Source organism: Lygodium microphyllum, chromosome 10, assembly GCF_053477565.2.
Source record: "Lygodium microphyllum isolate KBCC chromosome 10, Lygodium_microphyllum_v1.1.10, whole genome shotgun sequence".
NCBI lineage: Eukaryota > Viridiplantae > Streptophyta > Polypodiopsida > Schizaeales > Lygodiaceae > Lygodium > Lygodium microphyllum.
The window spans coordinates 54,193,382-54,221,253 of NC_141144.1; positions in this window are offsets into that span (position 1 = coordinate 54,193,382).

Here is a 27,872-nt window from a genome sequence, read left to right on the forward strand (position 1 = left end):
GTTAGGGAAGATGTCTTAGATGAATTGGTCAAAGGGATGCGGGATATTCAATTGGAGGTTGCAAAATTGGATGAAAAAGGACAAGAGAAAACTAGACGGGCAGCAGCCACTAAGCCTGGAAAAAGATGTATGTGGTGTGACAGTTTGCAGCACGAGAGAAAGGATTGTGCTACCTATCAGGAGGCTTTGGCACGACAGCTTATCTTTTGGAAAGATGGAAAGATCCATGCACAAGAAACAGGATTGCCTCTTGCTTTGAATTTTAGAAAGGGAGGTATGCAGAAGTTGTTGGAAGACTTGGCTATCCGAAATGCTTATGCGGCGGTACATGCTTCTACTTTTGGTCTACATTTGGATAGAATGCATGGCCAAGTGATGGTTGGTCCAAAGGCTGAAATATGGATACATGCTTTACATGCAGTTGAAAAGAGAAAGGTCACTGATAGTGAAATGTCTCATGCAGGGCAAGACATTCGTGGCATAACTGGTTAGAAATCACCGATAGATGCATATTCAGTGTATGCATATTTAGAAAAGGTACAAAACATGGATGTAGTTGTGGAAGAAAAAAGAAAAAGAGATGAAGATATTGCAGGGACATCTAAAAGAATGACAAGAAGAAGTGTGGATCAGCCTAAAGCTGCAAATCAACCACCTTCAAAGCATGTTATGGAAGAGATTAGTCATGAGCAAAAACAGGATAACAAACAAGAGGGCAAAAAGAAGGGCAAGCACCTAATTCGCCATCGCGACCTCAATCAAGGAATGCGCTAACACCACGAGAGATGCCACAAAGGCAAGACCAAGGAGAAGCTTATCAACAAGCTAGCCACGACATGTGGCCGAAGAGTTGTGACCGAGGGGGAAGCCAACTACCCAGCAACCTCCTCACCACCTTAGTAACCACCCCAGTGACCGTTAATTTGGGAGATGTGCTTTGGCAGCACCCTCCATTGTGGCGAGAATTGAGGCACTGGGTGGAGGGGAAGGGGGAGCATGCTGCCGCTGACTTGCACGAGCAGAACACAGTCATGCAAATTCCAAGCCTAATGCTGCACTCAGCTCCAAGGTCACTACACATCAACGCTTTCTTGGAAGGCACGGAGATGCATGCAGTCCTACCTATCTTAGCCTTAAGGGACACAACACGGAAATGAATTATGGACACCGCCGCAGGAATCAGTGTCTTGAGCCACGCAGTTCTATAGGCCTGGAGAGACCCACCTGTGGAAGCGGCTAGGTTCAATGTTACATTGGCCAACGGAATGAAGGTCAGACCATTTAGGGTCTTTAAAAATTGGCTAGTGAAGATTGCAAGATTGCAGTTTTCCATAAATTTCATTGTCATGAAGGGGGTGGACTACAACATACTGCTAGGCCGGCCATGGATGAGGAATGCACGAGTGGTTGAAGACTGGGGAAACAACCTCATATTCTTGGGGAATAGGACGGAGGTGGTAAGGGTTGAGATGGACACATGGAAGACTACCCCAGCCGACCTCGATGCTATCTCGACCATGCTAAAAGGCGATGCCCAGGCGCCCAAGCACTATGGGATGCTGACCAAGTACATTCCCTGCCCTGAGGACGAGAGGGATTGGATGCATGTCTTCGCAACCATTGACCTGCCATTCTCAGATGAGGAAGAGTTGTATAAGCAAGTGGCTAAGTCACCGAGCATGCCAGCAGAGGAGCCCCCTATGCCACTCTGTATGATGGCGAGGAGCTCGCAGGATCCAAGGAGACCGGTCTCGTTCCACACCCCCATAAACAAGATCGAGCTTCAAGGAATCATAGGGTACCTAACCACTAAACTGAAAGGCAGCAGAGCAGCTAATCTAAAACCCCTAAGCGATCTCTTGGCTCAGCCTGAATGAGAATGGACCAAAGTGCACAATCTCAACCTATCATACAACTGGGCTTTAATCACCAACGAAGAGGAGATTGGAGAGGAAAACCTAGGGGATGATGAGCATTCGGAGGGGCAAGATTCCAGTGATGAGGCGTATGAGCACTGTCGCTCTGAGACGGATGAGAGCGAGGAAGGGTTTAACACAATAGATTATGACACTGAAGGGAGAGAAATCAAGCAGATCAAGACAGACTCTAGGCTGAAGCGGGAAAGGGATGGAAAAGGAGTCATGCGGATGGAATGCGATAGGACCTGGCTGGAGCAGGTGGGAGCTATGGATTATGAGTAGGCAGGGGTGGCACAATCACTGGTAGTCCCAATACTGAAGACGGAGTCACCTACTAAACTACGACCTCTGGGCAAAACCCCTTCCTCAAGCGAAGGATGTGAGTTTAACTCGAAGTCTGAAGTCAGTACAGAGAGTGATCCCAAAATACCCCAACCCTCTAAGGTCAGACGCACTAAAGGGGACTTGCCAATCCACTTAAGGCGCAAGCAGATTAAGGAGGGGACCAGGAAGCAAACTAGAGACTCAAAAGGAGAGAGGCAAAAGAAACCACAGGACCTACCCAAACGCTTCACGAAGTTTAAGAAGGGTGATAGAGTTGTGGTTTTGCTAGGAGCAAAGAGACAAGGGCAAGCCAGGAACCAATTGAGGGACCCGCCAGGGTCAAGGAAGCCGACCTGGCAGGGGAGGGCAAGAAACCTCAACCCGTGTTCATTGTTGACGACCTGACCAAGGAGGAGGAGGCTAGACTGGTTGCTCTCATGCGAGAGTATGTCGATGTGTTTGCCTGGTCCTTGGAGGAACTGAGAGGAGTCGATCCTAGGGTTGTGACCCATAACATTCCCATGGTCCCAGAAGCGGTGCCAATGAAGCAGCGACCTTACCCTATGAATCCCAAACATGCTCATGCGGTGAAGGAAGAGATCGATAAGCTCATGAAGGCGGGATTTATATATGAGATCGAGCACACAGATTGGGTATCGCCCATAGTGATTGTTATGAAAAAGAACGGCAATATTCGAGTGTGCGTGAATTACAAGAAGGTGAATGCCACTACGAAGAGAGACAACTACCCTTTGCCATATACCGAGCACATGCTAGAGAGAGTAGCAGGCAAAGAAGCTTACAGCTTTTTGGATGGATTCTCAAGCTACAATCAAGTGCAAGTGCATCCTGACGACAGGCACAGGACTACCTTCACCACGGAGTGGGGTGTCTTTGCCTATATCATTATGCCCTTTGGGCTAATGAATGCTCCTGCAACCTTCCAACAATTAATGTGCATGATCTTCAAGGATATGCTGTGACGCGAGCTGGAGGTGTTTATAGATGACCTATGCATACACTCCAGTTGGACCGAACACTTAGAGAGGCTGGAAGCCGTCTTTGAATGATGCCGACTATACAAACTCTCGCTAAACCCCTTGAAGTGCCAGTTCTGGGTGAAGCACGGATGCATCCTAGGGCATGTAGTGTCATGGAATGGCATCGCCACTGACTTCTCAAAAGTCAGGACCATTATCGACCCCCCATTGCCCCAATTACAAGGGCGTCTAGTGTTTCTTAGGCCACATAGGATACTACCGACGCTTTGTACTAAACTACGCGTTGATTGCTAGACCATTGTACAAGCTGCTGATTGTATTCGAGTAGACTAAGGAATGCCAATGCATGTATGAACAGTTAAAGAAGGCTCTCACCATTGCACGAATCTTGCGAGCCCCAGATTGGAGTGTAGCATTCCATGTACACATAGATGCCTCCAAAATTGCTATTGGAGCCATTCTATGCCAGCCTAGTGAACATGGTCTTGATTACCCCATGAGCTTGCTAGCAGGCAGCTCACTGAAACAAAAATGAACTACTCCACTACAAAAAGGGAAGGGCTAGCCATGGTGTTTGCCGTCGTAAAGAAATTTAGGCACTACCCCTGCTGGCCACACCCTTCGTCTTTTACGTGGACCATCAAGCCCTGCTGTATCTCGTGAACAAGCCATGTGCCACAAGTCGCATAGCAAGGTGGTTAGTTATCCTACTGGAGTTTGATTTCTCAGTGATTTTGCATAAAGGGAAGCAGCATTACATGGTGAATCACATGTCCCACATACCCACATTGGAAGCTACTGGCCAAGGCATCCCTGATGATTTATCGGACGCACACCTCTTTGGCCTGTCTAGCAAAGGGGACTTGTTTAGAGCTAACTTGACATCTTATTGGGCAGACGATGTTGTCCAAGTGTTAGAAAATGGCCTACCAGAGAGACCTATTGAGAAAGCCAGGCTAAGGAGACTTATCTTAAAAATCTAGCCATACCAACTAATTGCTGGCCAACTCTATAGGTTGGGACAGGACGGGCTACTACGTAGATGCGTGTGCGAGCACGAGATGCATGAGGTATTGAGAGAGGCGCACGGCAGGATAGCTGGCGGGCACTTTAGTGGGGACACGACTACCCATAAGGTATTACAATCCCAACTCTGGTGGCCCACCCTATTCCGCGACACCGCTAAGTTTGTCAAACACTGCGATGAGTGCCAGAGGACTTAGATGCCCATGTGCAAAGATAAGATGGAGTTAATCCCCATAATAGCTCGACAGTCCTTCGAAAAATGGGCCATTGACTTCATCGGACCTATCAGTCCAGCAGCTCAATACTCCTAGGCACGCTACATCATTGTGGCAACAGACTACCTGACAAAGTGGCCGGAGGCATGAGCCACCAGAAGGAACAACGCTAGGACCATTGCAAAGTTCCTGTGAGAATAGGTCTTTTCGCAGTTTGGTTGTCCAATCGAACTAGTAAGTGATCAAGGCACACACTTCGTTAATGAAGTGATATCCCACCTACTCTCAACCTTTTTAATCCTTCATAGAAGGTCCTCTGCCTACTACCCTCAGGCAAATGGCCAAGCGCAGTCCACAAATAAAATCCTCGTTAACGTGCTCACTAAGGTAGTATCCACATCAAGAAGAGACTGGGATAGTAAGCTGATTGGCTGCCTTGTGGGCTTATCGGACGGCTTATAAGACGGCTATCGGGTAAACACCCTTTAGGCTGACCTACAGGAGAGAGGCCATTCTACCTCTAGAATTCTTCATCCCTAGCTTAAGAATAGTAGCAAAGGAGCATTGGGAGGGAAGAGAGGCTTGGACTAACCGCTTAGAGAAGCTAGAGCATCTCACAGAAGCTCGACTTTTAGCTACCCACGCTCTAATCTGTGAAAAGACATGACGAAAGCTGTGGTATGGCAAGCACGTCAATCAGCGCAACTTTGATCATGGGGACCTCGTACTACTCTACTCGATGAAAGGGCACAAACAGAAGATGAAATTTCGAGGGGGACTGGGGCCTTTCTGGGTGTGTGCAATTAGCAGAATGGGCAATGTCGAGTTGGAGACGCTCGAAGGGGAAGGAATAGGCTTCTTCAATGGCAGCCGCATGAAAAAGTAATATCCCCCTTCCCATCCGCAGCACGAACCACCGATGCACGAACCCCCCGTCACTGTTTGCGTGGCCACAATCACCAAACTAATTGATCATGATAAAGAAGTAATGGCACCCGCCTACCTTCAAATCACGGTCACTGTAGAACGGACATATTCTTTTGATGCCCTGATCGATGAAGGGGCCGACCGTAATGTCTTGACACACGACCATTGGACACGCATTGGTCGGCCTAAATTACAGCCCACAAACGTGAAACTTGGCCCAGTTGGGCACAACACTTACCCTCTCTTAGGGAAATGCCGAGCGGCTGTCTCCATCGATTCTGGGACTATCCCAGTCATCTTTTATGTGTTACCAAACACTAAAGGGGCTAGTGATAAATCACTACTAGGGCGCACTTTCAAAAAGCAAACAAGCTGCAATGTGGACTACAACCTAGACCGCATTCACCTGACTAGGGCAATGTGCGTATAGTAACTACTTCCAGCAAGGGCCAGCTTGCGCCTTCTACAATTGTAGAACCACCGATGGAGACCCCCACAGCCAAGCTTAAGGAGAAGGGTATGGATATCTTACCTCGTACCCCAACTTCCAGAAGCAAATCCACCCAAGCCATCAACATGGCCAGGGAGCCCATGCACACATGGGTGCCGAAACGGCGAGCGCTACCTCCTGGTAGACCACAGAAACACGCTTCTAAACGCAAAAATTATCAGTCGCAGCCTAAGAGGCAACCCAAGCACCATCGACATGGGTGCACCACTGGATATGGGTGCCCAAGGTCAGATACCCAAAAGAGTCAACTGTGGGCAATCTCACTCCAGTTGGACAGACCGGCACAGGCAAAGCGCAAGTTGCAAGGAACGTCAAACCAGCAACGGTGATGGTGAAGGCCACCCAACACCTTCAGTGTCCCAAACCGGATGATCCAACACCCTCTAGGTCAGAGAAGGTGCACACCCCCACGCCCGCTCGAATGAATTACAGCATGCTCCCTGTGGCATGAGAGCCCGCCGCAGCGTTTTCAAATGATCCAAAGAGCACAGTCCCATTAATGACGCCTGCAAGGGAGTCACTAATGTCCAGCCCAACTGCTCCATTACCACCAGCAAGTCTGAAACCTTCGTACGAAAGATGATCCTTCCTATCAGCGGCCAAGGATCTCGCTGAGACCTCCGGGAATGATGTAGTGACATGTATCAACGAATTGGACGACACCTTCACTACATTCGATAGAAGCTACGAGAGACTTGACCTAGGACTTCTTGACGAACCCCTCGCTTCTGATGTTCGCTTGTTGCCATGTACTTGGGAGGATTACGAGTTCATGACCATCAAGTTTCCCAAAGTTGCGGCCGAGCTAATCGCTAATGGAGAGATCTCGAAGGAACAAGCTGTTCTCAGTTGACTAGTCACCTCATACCACAAGCTAGCTCACTCTACGCCAGAATGCGAATTGGAGGAGCTTGTGCAGCTTGCCAGCTCTGCTTCTCAAATCTTGCAACTGTGGTACACATTACGACTCTAATGGGAGAAAAAAGGCCACCGGATCATGACTAATGCTGAGCAAAGGAGGGCAATCAAAACAATTGAACGCGACTCTATGTATGTGGCACCTCTTTCATTCAGAGTTCTGGCCATTACACGCAACCTACACTTACATGATTAGGTATTGGCCCATCCGTACATTGATCAATTCCCCGCAGAGGAGGAGTTGCACATTGCTAGTCACCTCAACTCGGGAGACATCTTTCATGATGTCTTAACCTACATCACTCAAGCTTCCCTGTAACCAGGCGAACTTGATCACCATGCACAGTTTGAATACAACCCTAACCTGTATACCTAGCTTATGGCCAAGTAGCTCACTCCACACAGCCCATGCGAGCCTTCCTTCCCCCGTGCCACTTAGAAAAGAGGGGAAAAGAGCCAGTGACAACCAAGGGACTGACCAAGTGATGTAGCAAAAGTGTGAAGGCTAACAATGCTCTACTAAATTCAAATAGGAAAGAAAGCAAGGAGGAAAAGATATTGGTTGTTAATTATTTCTAAAAAGTTTCATCTCCTTAAATCCGCCCGGTACACTGGCGCACATATTTTATTTTTTCTTGGGATATGCTAGGAATGAATCAAATCGTAACTCTAACGTTTGCTAGGGTAATGACAGGCACATACCATGGCAGGACAGGGCAGACTTCCATTTACGGAAGCAGAGATGACAAAATATGGAATCAGCATCGAAACACGGGGATTCAGCCAATTTACTTTCAAGCATACCATGAACTTGGATGAGCTATCTCAGATGAGCCAGCCAAAAGAGAGCTAGTGGACAAATGCAGCTTCCAAAAGTACGTAGAGAAAGTCGGGCAGGCTGTCGACTATAGCATGCGCGAAGAGTTCTTGAGAAATTTCAATGAAGGACGAAGCTGTTGCACGGTCATGGTAAGGGAAGGTAATCAAGAAAGACGGGTACAGGTGCCCCTTAACGCCGCCACTTTCAAAAGAGCCCTGGAACTCGTGCCCAAAAAAGAAAGACGCCCAAAAAGGGACATGTACGCCATGCTGGGAGTCAAAAAGGAAGATGTGCACACGGTCGATGGAATTAGTCTAGCCGACATTCCAGACTCGGTGACAAGAATGCATGCTAAGATGATCCATTCTCTCTTCTCCAGCCACAGGTACAACGCCCTCATGAATAGGATCAGCGTGCCACTGCTGGAAAGCATTGCGACAGGAGTCCCAAAGGAGGTGGATTGGAACAGTTTCATCCAGAAGACTATAAAGAGTTCAGCTGCCCTTCTAGCTCCAACCGCAACACCAACCGGTGGGGAATCCCCAGCCTCCACTGTGCGATCCACGAGGAAAAAACCTGCCATCAAGGCCTCCATGATCAAGTATGGAGGTATACTTACAGCAATCATTGACAAGGCCATCAAGGGTGCTAGCGTGGAGGGAGAGTATATTGAGCACCAAGACTCACCACGTTGAGAGGAGGGAGGCTCGAGCGAAAGGACGGCTAGCAATGTAGGAGATCCTGAAGTACTACCCCCGCAAAAGGCCAGACCTCAAAAGCAAATGAAGAACGGCAAGGGCCAAAAGAAGGCAAAGACACTGAGCAAAGGGGAGCGGGCCGAGGTGAAGAGGGCTCGAAACGAGTCATGTGGATTGGAAGAACAACTGCAAAAGGAGGAGGAGGAAGAACTCACAAGAGTTAAAGAGGAAAAAAGGGGCAGAAGAGGAACGACTGAGAAGGGCGCAAGAGGAAGCCTACGAACTCAGCATGAAGGAATTGGCCGAGTTGGCTGAGGCCACTCACAGGTTTGTTGAAGAAACTCATAGAACAAGAGAAATCAACCCCTATGGTCCTCACCATGAAGCCAAAGCGAGTGGCAGCGCGAGGGCAGCCCCGATGATCGCAGGCAAGGAAAAGTCATTGTTACACCCCCTGCCTCCCTCCTTTGTGCCGACGACAACAGACACCCCAAATGCCCCACAGCCCACGCCTTCTCTGGACACGACCCAACTGATGAGCATGATGCAGATGCTCGTCAGTAAGGTGGCATAGATTGTCCCAGAACTTGGAGCAAAAAGACCTGCCACTACTGATGTTGAATCCAAGAAAGACCCTAAACTGAAAAAACTCGAATCATCGACCCACCACAGCTCCTATCCCCTGTCACCGGGATCAGACTACGACACCTACATGGCCGAGCTCCTAGCGCAACTGGAGGCGGCAAAGGAGGAAAAGAAGGTGGCCCTACTGGAGCTAGAAAAAGAAAGGAAAACCTTGGCGGCCTTGAAGCTCTAAGTTTCAAAGCAAGAGGCTAACCAGCGAAGGGAGGTCAAGGCGTTACAAGACCAGTTGGAGGCAAAAAAGAAGGAAGCTCAGGACAATGAGAACCGCCTACGACAGAGGCTAGAGGACGAAGAACAGAACCTGGTGGTGGCTGAGCAACGGAGCTTAAAGTTGCTGGTGCAGCAGTATGCTGACCTAGAGCAAAGAACGGCCAGACTGGAGGGGTATGGACTATTGGCAACTCAAGAAGGTGAACCGAGCAAGGGGCAGGGGGATGCCATGGCAAAGCTTCAATATGAGCTCAAGGAGCAAAATAGGCTAGAAAGAGAGATAGAATTCCTAGCATGGGGCCAGTCCACAACCCTCGCAACAGAAGTGCAAGAACAACAATAGGAGGTACAACGGCTGCAAGGGGCGTTGGAAGTTTCCAAGGAAGACACTGAGGCCCTCATGGCCATGGTCTACATGCAACGAAGACTGCACCTTGTAGAGATCCAGAGCCACGAGCAGCTGGCATAGGAAAGATCAGAACGAATTGATGAGACAGAGCACAAATTCAGTATCGTAACTCAAGCGAAGGAAATCACCGAAGAATAGCTGGCTCGGAAGTCCAGGGAGTGGCACTAACTCTGGGCTTTAACGAACGAACAACAACATGTGGTGACCACACTGGCAAGTGCGATGGAAGAGGAAAGAAAAAAGATGGATGAAAGGGACAATGCTTCGGAAGCAAACAACTTTGACAGAATCAAGCAATTAACGGAGCGCTTGGTGATGGCAGAGTGCAAGAGAGTGCTTGCCAAATCTAGAGCTGAAGCAGCCAATGTATGCACCCACGCACAAAGGCAAACCTTTCTCAGCACCGTGCTACATGTCACCCAAGCACAGGGTGATGATTCAGTGGAAAGGGTGAGAAGAAAACTGGAATTGACTACTCAGGTGCTAAGATACAGCCTTCAGGAACGGGAGCTCCCCCCAGCACGAGACTCACCAACAAGGAAGAGCAATTCAGCTACCTGCGCAGTGCTGCCGGCCTCTCCACTGTTCAGCTCAAGGCCCTGGGATTCGAAGAGCAGGAACCGCCTGCACCACCACTACAAACAATCCCAGCCATGGCCGAACAAGATACCGAGGAAGGCCCAAATTCGAACCAAGAGGTCGACGAAGAACTACGAAAAGCGCCCAATCCCCCTCTACCAGATCTCCCACAAGACAAGACTGAAGATGCCCACATGCCAGAGCGCATTGTGGCAGCCACAAGAAGGAGGCAGAGCTAGCAGAGGATGCACAATGCAGAGCCTGGCCAGACAATTCTCTGACGAGCTAGTACCACTATGAAGGGACCCCAACCCCATTGATTGGCCGCAGGAATTGGTCATCTGGCATGACCGGGAGTTTCGGACAAGGCCTTTTGAGATGTCCTTCTCCTACCCATGCTTGCTAGACTGAGCGTTGCCGCTTAGTATCCTATCCAAAATCAAGGATCTAGCCAATGACCTAGCAAACAGATGGGTGGAAGAAAGGAGCCTAATTATGACCAGGTGGAGGCAGGAGCCTGCAGACTACTGGGCAGGACAAGGTAAACCAGATTCCCAAATCCGTCCAAGGCTACAAAGAGTAGCCAAAGTGGTGGAGGAGGATTAGGCATGCCAATTTTGATGCCTAGACTGCCTTCTGCAGCTCACTCCCCGAGGAGCGAAATGACCTCAATTACATGCCCCTCCCCCACCGGCATGGAGTAGACTATGATCGCGCCATTCACGGGGATTTTGATTTTCCTAAAATATATAATGTAAATGCCCAAACTCTTGAGGAATTCTTAGTTTTTAGACAACAAAATATCCTTCCATCCATCACCCGCTTTCTCGCGGACTTCTCCTCCTGCCCGAATCCTTCCTTCCTAACCACCTGCAACTATCTTAGGTTGCTCAAATTCCTATTATTACAGAAGCCTACCGCTGAAGAAGCTCACCTTCCCCCCCTCTTTTTTGACATCAATCTGGGCATCGATAGTAGAGCTATGACTAGATTAATGATGAGGGCATCCCTCCTTCCCTCTTTTTGCTTGGAACTCTTAGAAAACATGAATGACACCCGCTTCACAAGGTGTAACCATCCCTTTTTGTCATCCACACCTCTGAAGACCCAAGCTTCAATTAAAGAATATCTCCAAAGCCGTGCCTTTCTATGCCAATGCCTATGACCTCCCCACACTTTGGCTGACGATGATTGGCACTAGCCAAATGCCTTCTATGAAAAAAAAACAACAACAACAACTTTTCTCACCGCACCTAGGGATCACCCCTAGCCCCTCTCCCCACTTCATGCTTCGGCCACATCAAGGGCACGACTTTCAAACCTATCACCCTAAGCTCTGCAGTGCAGTGCACCTCCAACAACGCACGCACTGGGTCCTCAAGTGTGAGACATTACCAAGGGCTTGCCCAAGGTTACCCATCTCCCAGTTCCACTGCACATGCACTTACACCTCACCGTGAGACAAACACACCCCTGAGGGAGTGCACAACTTTCTCTTGAAGGCTATTCATAACTCAGTCAGGGCCCGCCATTGGAATTGATCTTGGAACCACATGTTCTTCAATTGATTACGGAGCCCCAGTTTTGACAATCATCACTAACGACAAATTCCAACTGTGTAACCAAGCCCGAGCATCTTCATGCAGATCAAAGCAAGCCGGAATCTATCCAAATCATCAGGAATCAACACCCCATCATCTCTCATTCACAGCACCACCTTTTTAATAGTGGTCATCTACCCGCCAATTCCACTTAGCACCAACTCCAACTACCCTGCTGCTCCCCACCCTAGTACCATGGGACTGGCACTCCGCTAGGAGGGGGTAATGTTTACCACAGTACAGAGGAACAAAAAATGGAGCACAAGTGCGGGAAAAATGGAAGAAGGAGACAACCAAGAAGGCACAGGACAAAGGAAGGAAAAGGTGTCCTAGATGGAGGTCAGACTCTGAAAATATGAATGAGATGTCGCCTCGAGAAAAGAAAATTGTAAAAGCACGGCATTAAATATGAAGGCGCTCGTGAATCCTTGTAAAAAGAGCGCTGGGCTCACTCCTGTGCAAATTGTATGCATTAGTGGGAATGGGATAGGTTAGAATGGTGGGAAATAGGAAAAGAGGGCCTAGGCTAATGGCCGGCCATGTAAAAAGTGGGGATGACCACCCAAAAAGTAGGGCATGTATATAAAGTTCAAAAGTGAATGAGAAGTTCATTCTTGGGTGTGGCTAAATCTTCTTATTCCTCTTCTCTTGCTTCTTACCTTCTTGCTTGTGCTTGAGTGAGGGATTGAGGGAGTGTGAGGGAGTGAGGGAGTGAGTGTGTGAGAGTGAGGGATCGTGGAGAATAAGCTCCCCATCTTCTCTCTTCATCTTTCCTCCCCTACTTCTCTTCTCTCGTCTCGGGCAGCTATGGAGGATGGAGCTTGACGGAGAGGGCTTGAGGTTGCTTGAACCTACCACAAGGATTGTGGAGCTACCAGATTGTGAGAGAGAGGAGGGAACTCGATCAAGCATCAAGGTAAGATCACTACACCCGCAAGGTAGGCATTGCGCGTCGGCTATGTGAGAGGTAGCCAAGGCCGCTCGGCTTGAAACACTTGATCAATAAGCAGTCCGTAGGTCTCGGGGTAGAGCTCAGTAGCTCCCCTACACCAATCATGCATCTTCCAAGAAAAATCCTTCTCTCAAAGCTTTCTTAAAAGCTACCCAATTAGCATCTCTTCTATGTAACTCATCAATCCGATCATGCAATGCAAACATGGCCAAACGTGAGAAATACTGACTCCATGCATATTGCAGTACCCCATGAAACAACATCTTGTCTTCATACAACCGGATGAAGGCCAAAACATTTTGACCTTTAAACTGCTTCAATTCTTGTCCCACTACCTACAACGCATTCATAGATAAGGAATCGATTCTTTTTGCTTCCTGTCGAGTTTGCATCTATTGTTGTAACAACAATTGTTATTGTTGTTGTTGCTGCAACCAAGCAATCATCTGTTGTAAAGCATCACCACCACTTGAACCCAAAGCATCCCCCTTCTTTATACACTTGTTGCCAACTTTCATGTTAGATTTACCCACTGGAAGAGCGTTTGGGGTCGAAAGTCTACCGCGGGGGTAAGAGACAGCAGGGTGAAGGGAGATTTAGGGAGAGGAGTAGACAAAAGAGAAGGGGCTCAAGGAAATAGAAGATGTAGAAGAATACTCACAAAAAAAAAAAAGATGTAGAAGAATACTCATAGAGGTGAAACTTTTCAATTTATTTCTACATTATGAGAAGATAAATCTCTTATAGACAAAAATGTGCATTAAAAAATACCTTCCTCTATGTTGCTTAGATCTCCAATCTCATGCTTCCATTGGCTCTGAAAGGGGGGGTAAAATACTAGCGCACCTGGCCAGAATTAGATCACTCATTCTTCATCTCCCAGTTCTTCGAAGTGCTATTCACTGCCTAAAAATTACGATTGCACATCACACAATTTTGCCAATCCTTCTTTTTACACAAAATCCTCCCAAAATGGCTGAAAGCTACATGCTTTATTTTACATGTCATCCTATTCAAGAAGTTGTTTATAATTTTTGGATTTTTACAAGAGATAATATCTAAAATATCAAAAAATGGCTAAATTTGTCCAAATATCTAATATTTTTGGATCATCCACACTACAAACACTGACATTAATGACTAATACGGCATTGGCTCTCTAGATCAATAAGAAAGCCACACTCCAGAGTTTTTCACAATGTGAGCACGTGGCAGCATGGCAACGTCTTCAGTCAGTCTATCATTGTCCTTTAGCGACCATAGCATACTATTGTCTGAATCCACTATCGGTAGCCACTCCAAAATATGCACTAATTCCTCCAACCTTTGGCCATGCTACCTTTTGGCCACGAGCTCATTATCACACAAAGCCCTTCAGGATTTGTATGAAGTGCTATAAGAAGAATATCCATTGTATATGGGCAGGTCTTGCAATCTCCACATCATCCACAAGATATACTAGCAGGTGAGTTTATATCATGAGCATGCTCGTAGGTAGGTACTTGTCAAAAAGACAGACCATCTCTGTCATTCCTGTCCTTGTGGATTCAATAGAGAATATCTTGATCTTCTTCTGTGAGATCCATTGCACTAAATTTGACAACTTATAAATCACCGAGCGTGTTTCTGGAATGAGGCACCACGCAATTACGATCCGTAGTATGAATTGTCAAAAATTTAGAACATTACGAACATTGAATAGACACTAAATATCAAAATAATATGGTTACTTGCTATCAAGGTCCAGGAAAACCAGGCATATCTTGTGCCAATCATGGGATTTCAGTCTTGATAGTTGGTCATCTTTAGAAAAAGTAGACCTGAGAAAGCGCATCATATCCATCAAGATGCAAATAGACCTAATAATTTTCTTCACCATGCTCTCCTCTTTAGTGGAGAGGACCCAAGGAGTATGGGGTAGTTACAAGTGAGTGTCAGAGCTCATCAACTGTGGCCAAAGCACCTCCATCTTGCTTATCTCCTTCAAATCCATTTGTACCCATACTATGTCTCTCTTTCCTATGATATGGTCCCATAATAAGCTGCCCACATTCTTGAACGTATGCATGGGATCCAACATGATCTATAAGTAGATCCAATACAACAACTCTTAGAAAGCTAAGAACCATCGCATTCCACTTGGATTTGACTCCTTGTGGACCATTGTTTAATAGTACCAACTTTGGGCATTCATTCATACTGGAGGCCATCCAAGAAAACCTTTCTTTAGTTCATGACCCTTCAGTAAGAAAACAGCATGTCCCTTATATACCATCTTCTTCATGGTCCATAACCTTTCGGAGTCTAACTATGGCCCACACAATAGACATGCATGATAATCTAAGGTAACTAGACCTATCACAATACCCCTATCTAGTCAATACAAACTTGAACAAGCCATGTTAGATATCAACAAGAATAGAAGTCCACTTATCCAAGCACTCTTAGAATCCTGAAATTTCATGCATGGTCCACATTAGAATGGTTCATATATTAGCCAACCACCAACCATCATGTTTGCTCATGTCTTCCAGATCGATGTCTATGTTCTTGACTTTGTAGTGCTTAAGAATGAGCAAGCTAAGAGTCATATGTTCTTTCTTTGTAGAAAGCCATGGCAAGATATTGTAGTTTATGAGGACTACATGCCACATAATGTAAGAAGTTGAGCAAAGATTGAATGGATTCATGCCATCCATAGCAAGACCAAGCCGAATATTCCTTGGCTCTCATGGAAAGATTGAAAAGGTGGAGTCAATGTGGCTCCATGCACATGAACCTATTGATATTCGTTGGACTCCATTTGTGGATCTATTCTACACCACATACCACATTTTCAAGCTCACCATGCCTAACATACAAAACATATGGCGTATATAGTGGTATAAGTAGAAAGTGTCTAAGAATCTTTTGAGGGATAGTTTGCCCTTGTAAGTCTTATCAATATCTATGAGCACCACAATTTGGACATGTCTTCATATTCCCATAATCTCCTTTATATAGCACACAATCATTGACATGTGCATGGATGCTATTGTAGTCCATGCCAAGCTTTCATAATACCAATCATGCATCATCACAAGATTCAAGCATTAGGGCTTAAAAATGTTAAAAATTGTACTTTTATTAATCTATGGATTAAGAAAATTGCCAAATATATTTTGCCATGTGGACAAAAATATGGTATTCTTATCTCCTCTACTTTTGAGATAGTAGAGTTCATTTTGTGGTTCTCCCCTCCTATTTAGCTGAAATCTTCAAACCCTGATAAGTTTTGGTAGTCCCAAGGGCCCCTATTAACTAATAAAAGTTGTCAAAAACCTCTAATGAAGACATGACAAAGTTAAGTTAATTAAGACCATTTTGAAAATTGGGAGAATTTTCAAAGTTCTTGGCGCTCGTAGTATTTTTAATTTGTCTCCTTAACCTCTCTTTTTAGGTTCCTTTCTCTGCACATTGTCTGCATACTCATTGTCTTATACATGGTGTCCACAAGGCGTCCTTCTCATTCCATAAACTCTTGTACCATGTATAGCAAGAGCACAAATGGAGAATGGGAGCCCAAAATATTTACTATAAATGATTGGGTTACAATGCTACTGTCTTGTAGGGGATCTCACGGAGTGAAAAAAAAAAAGGGGGATATCAAATATCATTGGAAAGCACGTATCTTTGCCTTCAAAACCACGCCTCAAGGCTAGTTTGCTTTGGTGCAACATGGCTAGAGATAGACACTTGGCTCCACCTTAATGTTTTTCTTAGCAAGCACACTATAAGTTTGAGTTGTGAGGTTTACGTGAGTATATGGTTTTGTTTGAAGCATATGCTAAATAATGGATTGTTGGTTGTAGATATCTTTCCATCAACAAGCTTTGAGTGGCAACCTATGGAGAGCCTCAGCAAAAACATTCCATGCCATTCATAAAGAATTTGCAGACATTATTTATAATGATCATACCACGAGTTTTTTTCATAAAAGTGGATTTTTTTTGTATTATGCACAATATGTGGTTCCTTCAAGAGTAGGTCTGTATGGATACCTTGAAGATCTACAGTTACCAAGCCTCTCATCTTTGGATTGGGAGATGCCTGATGAAGCAACAATGGAGAGTTTTAAACTCAAGATTGCTCAACATTTTCAAAAGGCTATGACTCCTGGAAGGATCTCGAGAAGAGTACGCTTATCGTGGTTTTTACATGTTTTTGTAGCTTGCTTTAAAAAAACATGTTTACAACAGACGAAGGTTTCATGTCTAAACAGAAATTTTTCAGAGGAAATTTTGGAAAAAAAATTAGGTCTATGTTGGAAAGTCAAGGAATGTGGCCACAAAGGTGACTTTATAAGGTGCAATGTGTGCCCTCAATCATTGGGTCTATCCTATAATATATCTCAACAATCTCTTATCATAGGTTTTTATTACAAAAGATACAAACTTAGATTGGGTGCTTGGGTTCCTTTAGATTAAGATATTGATTGTAAGACATTGAAACTTACAGTGTAAGTTACCGCCCAAGAAGTAAAGAAGGTGAACATTACTTCAAAGTGGAGTCTTAAGGATGTAAGAGGCACCTCGTAGTTTCTAGAGAATGTTACTCTTGGATATAAGTTCAAGGTAAATGGTGTTGTAATTGGAAAAAGAGCTGAGAGCTCTGTATCATGTATGAGTTGTTTTCCTCCTAGTGTTGTGAGTTTCGGACCATAAATATGCATGTATAAATAATTTTGAATCTTTATTTTGCTCACAAATATTGATGCCAGAAACATGGAATTATACACTTTGATAAGTACTATTTTTAAAAATCTTGGTATAAGCTTTGCACTGAGTCTGTGAATAACAAATCATCATTTGTGGACCAAAATTATTTCATTATATCATGAGTTAAAAATTTGCATTACAATTTAATAGGAAAGACTTGGTACAAGATTTATAATTCTCTATGATTCTATGAAGAAAAAATCATCTTTCATGGGTAAGATCAAAATTACATATCATTACATTTTGGGTTAGAATATTGCACTACAGATGTATACACAAGGGGACTGTTACTTCAGTACAAATAGACAAACTGGTAATTATAAGGCTATTCTTTAGCTTCTCTTTGATCTTTGGTTTCTCCATCCTTGGGCTATTCTCTTTCGCTTCTCCTTGATCTATAGCTTCTCCATCCTTAAGACTTCTCTCTTTCTTTGAAAATTTTTCTTCATCTTCCATACTTTCATTTGTCATCACTAGTTTCCTCTTAGTAGGTATTTTCCTTGGTCGCTCGAAGAACTTAAGTACCTTAGGCACTCTTTTCTCCTTGGGCTTTAGAGGGGATAGACTAAATTTCAATGGAGAAAGCTTAAGCATGCCCTTCATTTTGGGCCCCTTTTGTTTGGACCTTGGAGACTTCTTTTTCTTGGTGGTTGCCATTTTCTTGCCTTTGCCCTTCGTTGTTTCCTATCCTTTGGAATTTTTAGCTGGGAGAGGGGAATTTAGGTCCACCGGTGTAATTGCACTATCTAAAACTAGTTCAATATACCTCTCTCGTATCCACCACATGTATGACTCAGGGTAGTCTCTGCACTGTAACAAAACACACAAGTTATTTGAAGTAGCAAGAGACTTTCACTATAAAAAGGATAAAGCATAGGAAAATTACATTCACCCCATCTACATTTAGTAACTTTGAATCTATTATCCTTGAAGCATTTGAAACCACTCTCCAGCCACAACTATGTACATCATTTTGCAGTGGGACCTCTTGAAGCAGAAACTTGAAAGGTCTCTGAGGATCAACAATGCTTTGAAAGCTGGTGTCCAAGTGGGTAGTAACAAGTCTAGCAGCACTTCACATATTAACTTATTAGTGAATACTATAAACTTTATCCAATAAAAGATAAAATAAAGATTTTTTATTGACAATACATCTTTGATAGGCCATGGATTCCTAAAAGAGAATTCATAAAAATGACCTCTCTTGCAGGAATGTCGATATAGATTAGGCTCCAATGTCCTCTGCAAACCAAAACACATGTGAGAAAAAACCTTAAAGACAAATCATCAAGAGATAGAACATTGAAGAAAGTACATTTCAATACATGGAAAAAACATATGATGGTTTGTGACACTATCGAAGTCCTTAAAAAACCTTGCAATATTTGAATCAGATTTTGAAAAAAAAATCCATAGAGAGAAGTGGATCAATAACAAATATACCCTTAGCAATATCAATGCTAAGAGAAGCAACATATGCCCTGTATACAAAGTAAAGAATGAATAAGAGAATGAGTGCAATATAAGGACCCTTGGAAAAATTCATTATAAATAAAGAGAAGTAAAAAGACCTTACCTCAAACAACAATAAACTACTGAATCTGCTAGTTGAGTATCCTTTTTCTCAAATAGGATCTTATCCTCTAGAGAAATGTTGAGGTAGTCTTCTTTCTCAGGACTAACAGAAACATTCACGACTATTTAGCCATACACTTTGCCCATCCTCTCATAGTTCACTTGGCCAAGAGACAAAATCTTTCTCTGCCAGATCAGATCCTCATTTTCTACTACTTCTTTCATTTTCTCCTCCAAGACAACCTTTTGCTCACTTGCAACCCTTGTAGGATACAAATGGGTAACCTCTTCAATCTTGAGTGTTGGTGGCTCTTTCTGCTTTCTCCTAGGTTGAACATTGAGGATTTCAAATGCCTTTTGATCAGTTGATGGAAGAGGCTTCAAAACTTTGTCAAACCTATATCTAAGTCTGCTAACCATACTAAAGTCTTTATTCATTAATGTAATTCGATGTGCATGGGTAGCTACAATATAAGAATCATTCAAAAAATCTATTAAAAAATCCTCTACTACCTCTTGCAACCATAATAGGGCAGTCAACTGCCATCTCTTGTTGACGTCATTCACAGAAGCAACACAAAACAACCTATCAGATATCTCCTTGCTTCAGATTCCAATGCAATGCGAATGCACGAGTTCCCCAATCGCAATGCAGTGTGAGAAGACAAGAAGAAGCTCTATAGCTCTGATACGACACGATGCAGGTTGTTGCAAAAGTTTTGATTTATGCTATCACGATGTTTCAGACAACTCAGCACCTCCGCAGCTCCAATACAATGCGATGAAGGTTCTTGCCTTGGTTGCTGAAGTATTCTATCGCGTTGCTTCAAACAACTTGGCAGCTTTTGACGTGATTAACGTCAAATGTACAACATCTCTAATATCAGCACCTCTATTGATCAGATACATCAGAACTATCGTGACGTAAGGTGTGAAATCGCATTCGTGCCAACTCAGAAGTTTTTATATACTCACGGGTGCTGATGTCCACGTGTCATATTCTCATAGGCTATTTGATTAGGGTTTCTGGAACGTTCCTTGTTCCCCCCTCACGCCTATTGAAGGCCACCCAAATTTTTTCTCACACTTTTCTTCATCATTTTGTCATGTGTCGAACGTCTCCGACACCATCTTCGTCACCCCCTACATCACCCCCTACATCACCCACTATATCATCCCTTGCATCACCCCCTTTGCCTCCTTGTTCATTACCGATACCCCCTCTATCACCCACTACATCACCCCCTCTGTTGCCCACTACATCACCCCCTTTGTCACCCCCTTTGTCACCCCCTGCATCACCCCCTCCATTCCTTGTTCATCACCGACACCCCCTCCATCACCCCTGCATCAACCCCTGCGTCCATACTCCGCCTTCAATCTCCACATCGCCCCCTCCATCCATACTCTGTCACCCCCTCTGTCAAGGTCGTCCCCACCACATGCATAATCCTATTGTGTAATATTCCTAACTTGCCTAACATAGTGTGAGAAGATAAATAGAAAGATTTTGATTTTCTTCCTATCGCGTCGTATTCTTGACTCGTCCAGCTCTCGTTTTTCTACTCTCACAGAAACGACGTGATATTGGGGTTTGGAGATTCCAAAAGGCTCCTAATTGCATCATATTCGTAACTCCTCCAACACGGAGCAACTGCACCACTTCAAAATGCTTATACCTTGATATTCGCATTGTATAGGCAGGCAGTATAGGCAAGCAGTCTAGAGCTATTGAATCTCAAGAAGATGTCTGGTATATAGATGTCATGCATGTCTGCCTTCACATCTATGAAGAGGAAAAGAGTCCTTGAGCCCACAATGACAAAGGAGTCAATTTCCTGAGATGTTTCAATAGCATCTCATATGTCTACTAAAGGTTCAAGGAAGGATCCAAAGAAGGGAAAGGCTTCAAAGTCTCTTGTGAGCATCCCAGGGCTGTCTCAAATTACAAATGTCACAGCCTTTGAGAAGCTTTTGGATTTTCTCATAGAAAACAATATTGGCATTGCTTTCTATCCAACAACTAGGGAGATTTTCAATGTAGGGTGGGACCTTGATCAAATTCTTAATTTCTCAAATAACTTTAGCAAGGAAGATTTTGCAGAGTTCGAAGAGTTGGCATATCTTGTTGTTCACTTGGATTCCAAGGAGTATGTTCACACCCCTATTGGAAGGTTAGGCATTGAGAAGTCCCTGTTTACCAAGAAATGTGGTTATCATTCTCTTGATAGATTTATGCACCGAACTTATGCTATTTACACCCAAAAACATACAAGCTTATGCTTGAGTCTACTACATTCATTGTATTTGCCCTTATTAAATACCCTCTAAGATCTGATGAAAAGCATAAAGAAACCTCAAAATTATCTAGCTATTTCCTTCTTAAAGAGATTGTAGATGAAGTTGATGTTGAGGAGCAACTAGACACCCAGATGGAAGCATTAGTTGCAAAGTACATGGATGTTGCTGAATTCAAAGCAGAGACAGTAATTGAAGACACCACTATAGAGGTTGATGAGCCATCCAACACTCCTTCAAGCCTTATCATTCCATCTTTTCCTACTTTCCCAATTAAAGATGAGTACATATTATTGTCTGATCTCCAAATTCTTTTCAATTTGAGAGGAGATTATTGCTTGGTAGTTATTGCAGAGGCATTTGTAGATGCAAAAGGCATAGTGGATGTTGAAAATGAGTCCAAGGAGGACTTACTTAAATTAGATACTAAAATATTTGATGATAAGTTTATAGATGCATCAAATGCGTTTTCCCTATGTTTAAGCAAGGTTAAAGATGCTGAGAGAGAGTTAGAGATTACTGACAAAAAGTTTGACCAATTTCAAGAGAAGCTTGGAATCTCCAATTTCGGAAGGGAGGAGTCAAAATATGTAAAGGAGCTCAAGGATGTCAAGGATACATCAATTAGCTTATGGAATCCAAGCAAACTTGAGAGTGATGAAAATCAAATGGTAATGCATTCTTTTGTTTTTGTGGAACCACATACATATTTTTTATTTTTTTCATTCTGACTATTGCTTTTAGAGTTGGAGATTGCAGATGAGGATAATTTCTTGGGAAGAGCCAAAGGATCGAGAGTTGGTGGTAGTTCCCTAAAGGATGTTGCACTTGGGCATTATATATCAAACATTGATCCCAATATTCTGTTGGTTTTGCATAGCACTTTCTCAGAGGAGGCCTCATGGCCAATTGTCTATGTTAAAGCACTTACAAGGATTCTTGGATACTCAGGTTTGCAGCACAATGTACACAAAGTTATGATTTTGGAAAAGACAGTAGCCATCTGAATATTTGGTTATGGTCCCATCTTCTTTACCTCCAGGGCTGGATACTTTCTAGCGTACTCATCGTATGTTTTAATAGCAAACAAAACAAATATCAAATCCATAGTTGGATACAAGAGAAGAAAGTTTTTACATTATAGAGAAAAAATGCCTGAGGAGGACAAGGATGTAAAGGCTCTTAAAAGCTAGCCATGTATATAATATTTTGAAAATAGTATAGGTATTTTAGATTCCACTGCATTTATTGTGTTCTCAATCTTTGAAGTTGTCTTCGAAAAAACCAATTGAATAACTCCTAAAGGGCATTGGTTTTTATTGCTCCTCCTCCATTTTTGGTGCTCTGAAAGAAACACATACGTGCTTGATAGTGACATTTCTCCATACCTTGGCTACTGTAAGTTGCTAGGGGCCCTTGCTCTTCCACAAAATAAGGCCCATGACAACCCAACAAGAAATAATCAGTTTAAATCATTAAACCTTGTTTTCAAAGCAAAAAGGTTCAAATTTATGTCTATCTTACCAAGCAGAAAGTAATATCCTTTTCTCCCCAAGCTTCCTTAATTGCTTGAACAAGATTGACAATTGAACCTTTGTACTCTTCCGAATAGTTAGATGTTATCTTTTGTTCCCTTAGCATTTTTAAAAATATGTCAAGGTGTCTCCAAACCTCCATTCGTAGGAATGCAATTCGTGGTATGCTAGCCACATTTGTTGTGATTGCATACAACTCTCTCCAACACTCCCACAATGCGTTCATTTGTTTACCACTATGATTTCTTAGAAAGCGTCTAGCTTTCGCACCCCCTATAGAGAAATCTGCTAAGAGCTCTCTTGTTTTCCCTGATGCTATTAGATCCTTTCTCAAGTGAACTTGACCTCCATGAAAATCCATTTTTGACCGTACAGCCTCACATTTATCAATGCAATCATCTGACAAAGATACTGGTTTTATTGAATATGCATAGTCAAGATGCAATCTAAGCAACTTATCAATTATTCTAATCTCTACCATACAAATATGAACATTCCTTAGAGAGATTGAGAGAATAGGATCCCACAAGCCATCCACGTTTTTGAACTTGCTCAAATCTATAGAGTTCCGAGTCTCAGGGCTCTTCTTACTAGCCACAAAATACTCCATTCTTTGGATCCCAAACTCTCCATGCAATAAATACAAGGATATTTTGCATCGGCCCCATTATTTAATCCAAGCATACATTTGATACTTTTTAAGTCAACACTCATATGCCATTCAACATTAAAACTACCAACACCACTGACTATCAACATTTCACCTTCACTTTGAGACTTTATAATATCATGAATACCTGTGTGAGAGAATAGCCATTTCAATATTTCATGACTTTCAGTTGGTACTTGGGCCACACCAATCCACCAAATCTCCATCTCGGATTGTATCTTAAATTGTTGTTCTTGCCCCCTACCAATACTGTAATCCAATGCCTTATTCATGATACAGATGCTGACTCTTTCTATCTTTTTTCCCTTTTGAATCTGTGCTTCATCCAATTTTAGTGTGAACTTCAAAATACCACCACATTCTTAGACAATAAATTTATACATATGGACCATTGCAATCTGGACTCTTTTAAGATCAATACAAATATTATTAAATGTGTTGTATTCAAAAAATAACTTTGTTTTATGTTTTTCATAGGGCATAGATCATTCTATATGGATATACTCTCCAAAAACATCTGAAATCCTACAATTCATAGATGTCCTAGCAATTGAAACTGCAAGAGGTCAAGGCAAACCAAATGCACTTATTCTATGACATTTAATATTTGTAAATCACAATTTAGAGAGAGAACGATAACCTCTATGACTGATACCCATACTGTCCCATGTCTCCACTATTTCATTTGGTTTAACTGTTCCTTTTAAATCTTTCACTAACTCTTTCAGAGTTTGGCTTCTCAAGTCTACATTTTCAGGTGATTTAAGAATCCTTATAATGTCCTTCTTTTTCATGGTTTCTTTAATAAGCTTAATACTCTCATCATTCTCCCAAATATTAATACTTGAAATATTAGAGACACATCTCTTTGCAAGATTTAGTCTCCTTTCCTCACCCAACTACACAAGTCCATTATATTTTTAAGTGGTCTTTTTCTCTATCTAAATCCTATTGGAGTTTCTTTCAAGTGCAATAATTTTTCTTGCAATGACTGATTAGAGTTTTCTAGATTTTCAACCTTGTCCGTTAGCTCAAAAGTATTTTTTTGTGCCAATGTTAATTCTTCCTTCATTTCGTGCATTTGTTCTCTAAATGTAAAAGATGTAGAATATAACCTCATGCAATAGCCAAGTATCCCATCACAACCATCTCCAACGTATCTTATGAAGTTGTGAATATTGTAAAAGGGGGAATGTTTACCTATAGAAGGGTCTAGAGGAAAAATATTTCCATCCATCCATAAGTCTACATGCTTCTTTCCTTGTAATCGCAACCTGTTAGCTTCATCCTTGTCCTACAATGCTCGATGGTGTATACTCCTCCAAGATGAATAGACAGGATCTAACTAAATAGTAAGTTTATACTTGCATGGTGAATCTACGCTTGTATTGCTAGAAGAGGTACTGGTAAACATTTTTGTAGGAAACCCTAAACGGGGCAACATATAACAGAGAAGGAAATAGAACCACATGAAAGAGAGGTGCAAAAAATGAATGTCGAGGAATAAACGAGTGGTGTCTTTTGGTGCAAAAATTCAAAAATACAAGATTTTGCAATTTCCAAGAGAATAAGACTGAAAAGGTGACACTTAACGTCCATTAGAGATTGATGATATTTAATACCCAACCTCTTAAATGAATCATAAATTCTCTCATTAATCATGTTCGACATCCAAATTTGGAGGGTTTTCTCTTCTAAACCTCTTCTAATTAACAACTTAATCATTTTCTTATGAGTGCCATTTTGAAACGTTTTTGGCCCTAATGATCATGTTTCTAGGTCATAATATGTGATATTTTAGCAATCTTTAAAAAAATGAAGCACCTTTGAAGAGCACACAAAGTATTTTTTATAATGGAGTCAAAATCAATGAAGCATAAAATGTACCTGAACAACTCAGTCACACTCATATCACTCCACTTATATTTTCCTTGCACACTTAGAAGCGCAAGCATCATCTTTATGAGAGATACTCAGTACCCATCATACAATGGTATAGATGCTTCCTCTCTCAATGGATCAAATGACTTAGCATCCATGGGTAGTAATGCTTTGATCATTACCTCTATCTCAAGCTCCAAGATTAGAGGAAGGTGTGAAAGGTCCATTGTCTCCTCTTGTATCAAGGGTGGAGTCTGTAGTGTGTCCTCCAATAGGTATATCAATCGAGGCACTCCATCCAATCGCATGCCCCCACAAACTCTTCTGACATGCCGCAATAGGTGTATTTCTTGCGATGGAGCATCACCTCTTTGTAGACATTTTCAGGGCATGTCTAATATTTTTGTATGTGATATTCAATTACTTTGCGAACATAAAGCATGATTGATACCCACTTTTCTTACCGTTCGCTCAAAATATCAGATTTCCTAGTTAATGTATTTCAATTGAAACTTGTTGAAGCGTCACACATGGTCCAAGCAACGCTTTTGCCTGATTGCTAGTTTGCACTAAGTGCAAGGACATGGGACACACTGATTAAGATATGCCTCATGATCTTGGATGTCAGGACCATTATCAATTTGCATTTAGTTTATGTTATGGCAAACAATATGTTTCTTCTTCCCTCATTGATGATCTTCCTCCATTTTAGTCTCTAGTTATCTCCTCCCTCTCTCTCTCTCTCTGATCTCTCTACTTCTCTCCACTCCTTTTCTCTCCCCTTCTTTTTATATGTATCTATTTTTATCTATCCCCTGGCTATTTCTCTCCCCACCCCTCTTTCTCTCCCTCTTTTCCTTTCTTTGTTTGCCTCTCTCCATCCCTCTTTGTCCATTCCTTTTCTCTCCCCCTCTCTCTAGCTTTATCTATCCCCCTCTCTATTTCTCTTCCCACCCCTCTTTTTCTCTCTCTATTGCTTTGTTTGTTTGCTTTCCTTTATCTTTCTTTGTTTCTCTCTCCCCCTCTCTCTCTCATTGTTTCTCTCTCCCCCCATGTCTGTACTTCTCTCTATTCCTTTTCACTCCCCCTCTCATTATCTTTATCCATCTTTATCTATCCCCCTCTCTATTTCTCTCCCCATCTCTCTTTCCCTCTCTTTGTTTGCCCCCCTTCATCTCCCATTTTTTATTTCTCACCATCTCTCTTCCTTTCCCTCCCTTCTCTCTTTATTTCTATCTCTTCTTCCCTCCCCACTCTCACTCAATGCACTCGTTTGCAATTAAAATCAAAGATAGGAAATAAAAAACTTAAAAAACGAGGATATTGAATGAACCTCTCTCCCCACCTCTCTTTGTCTTTCTCTTCTCTCCTCTTCCTTTAGTGTTCTCTCTTTCCCTTCTCTCTTGTTCTCTCATTCTCTCTCTCTCTCTCTCTCTCTCTCTCTCTCTCTCTCTCTCTCTCTCTCTCTCTCTCTCTCTCTCTCTCCTTTTTACTCTCCTTCCTGTCTTTATCTCACCCTGAATCTTTTCTACCTCCTCCTTCTCTCTTCCTCTCTCTTTCTCTCCTCTCTTTCTTTCTCGCTTTCTCTTTCTTTGTTTCTCTCCCCCCTCTCTTCCTCGTTGTTTCTCTCACTCATCCTCCTCTTTCTCTCCTTTCATATCTCATTTCTCTTTTTCTTTTTCTCTTTGATATTACCTTTCCCCCCTTTCTCTCCCTCTTCCTCTCTCTTCCTTTTTCCCCCTCCCTCCCTTTTTCCCTCTCTTTCAATGCATTTCATTACAAAGGAAAACAATTTTTTTTTAAAAAAACACAAAAACAAAGCAAGAAGAGGTAATGTACCTACCTCAAAGGCCAGAATATGATTTTTTTTTAAAGCTCCTCTTTTCTGCTTCCCTTCTTTCTCCTTTGCAAACTTCTTCCTCTTTTTTGCATACAACAGTGATGGCGGCGATGGCAGTGATGAGCTATCCTTCTCTCTTTCTCCCTCTTCCTCTCTCTCTCCCTCTCAAAGTGGTGATCTCTCTCGCTCTCTCTTTCTCTCTCACACAAGTGTTTTCAAAAATGTCATGCTTGGATTTTTGGTGCTTTTTTTCTCAAATCAGTGTCACTATTTGCATTACTAAATGCATCGCTATATAGCGATGCTCCTTTTTTGCATCACGAATGGCTGTCATTATCAACCCATTCCCTTGTAGTGATCCCATCCCAGAATGGTATGCTTGACCGCATGAATAGGACAATTCAGGAGTGAGTTCATAGTATGCTTAGCCAAGCAAGCTTACCATAGTATTTTTGGGCTAAGACAGTTAGCACTACCGTACATTTGATAAATCGATCCCTATGTATTGCTCTTGGCTATATCCAGTTGCAGAGGAGTTTAGAGAATCTCTCTCATTTGCTC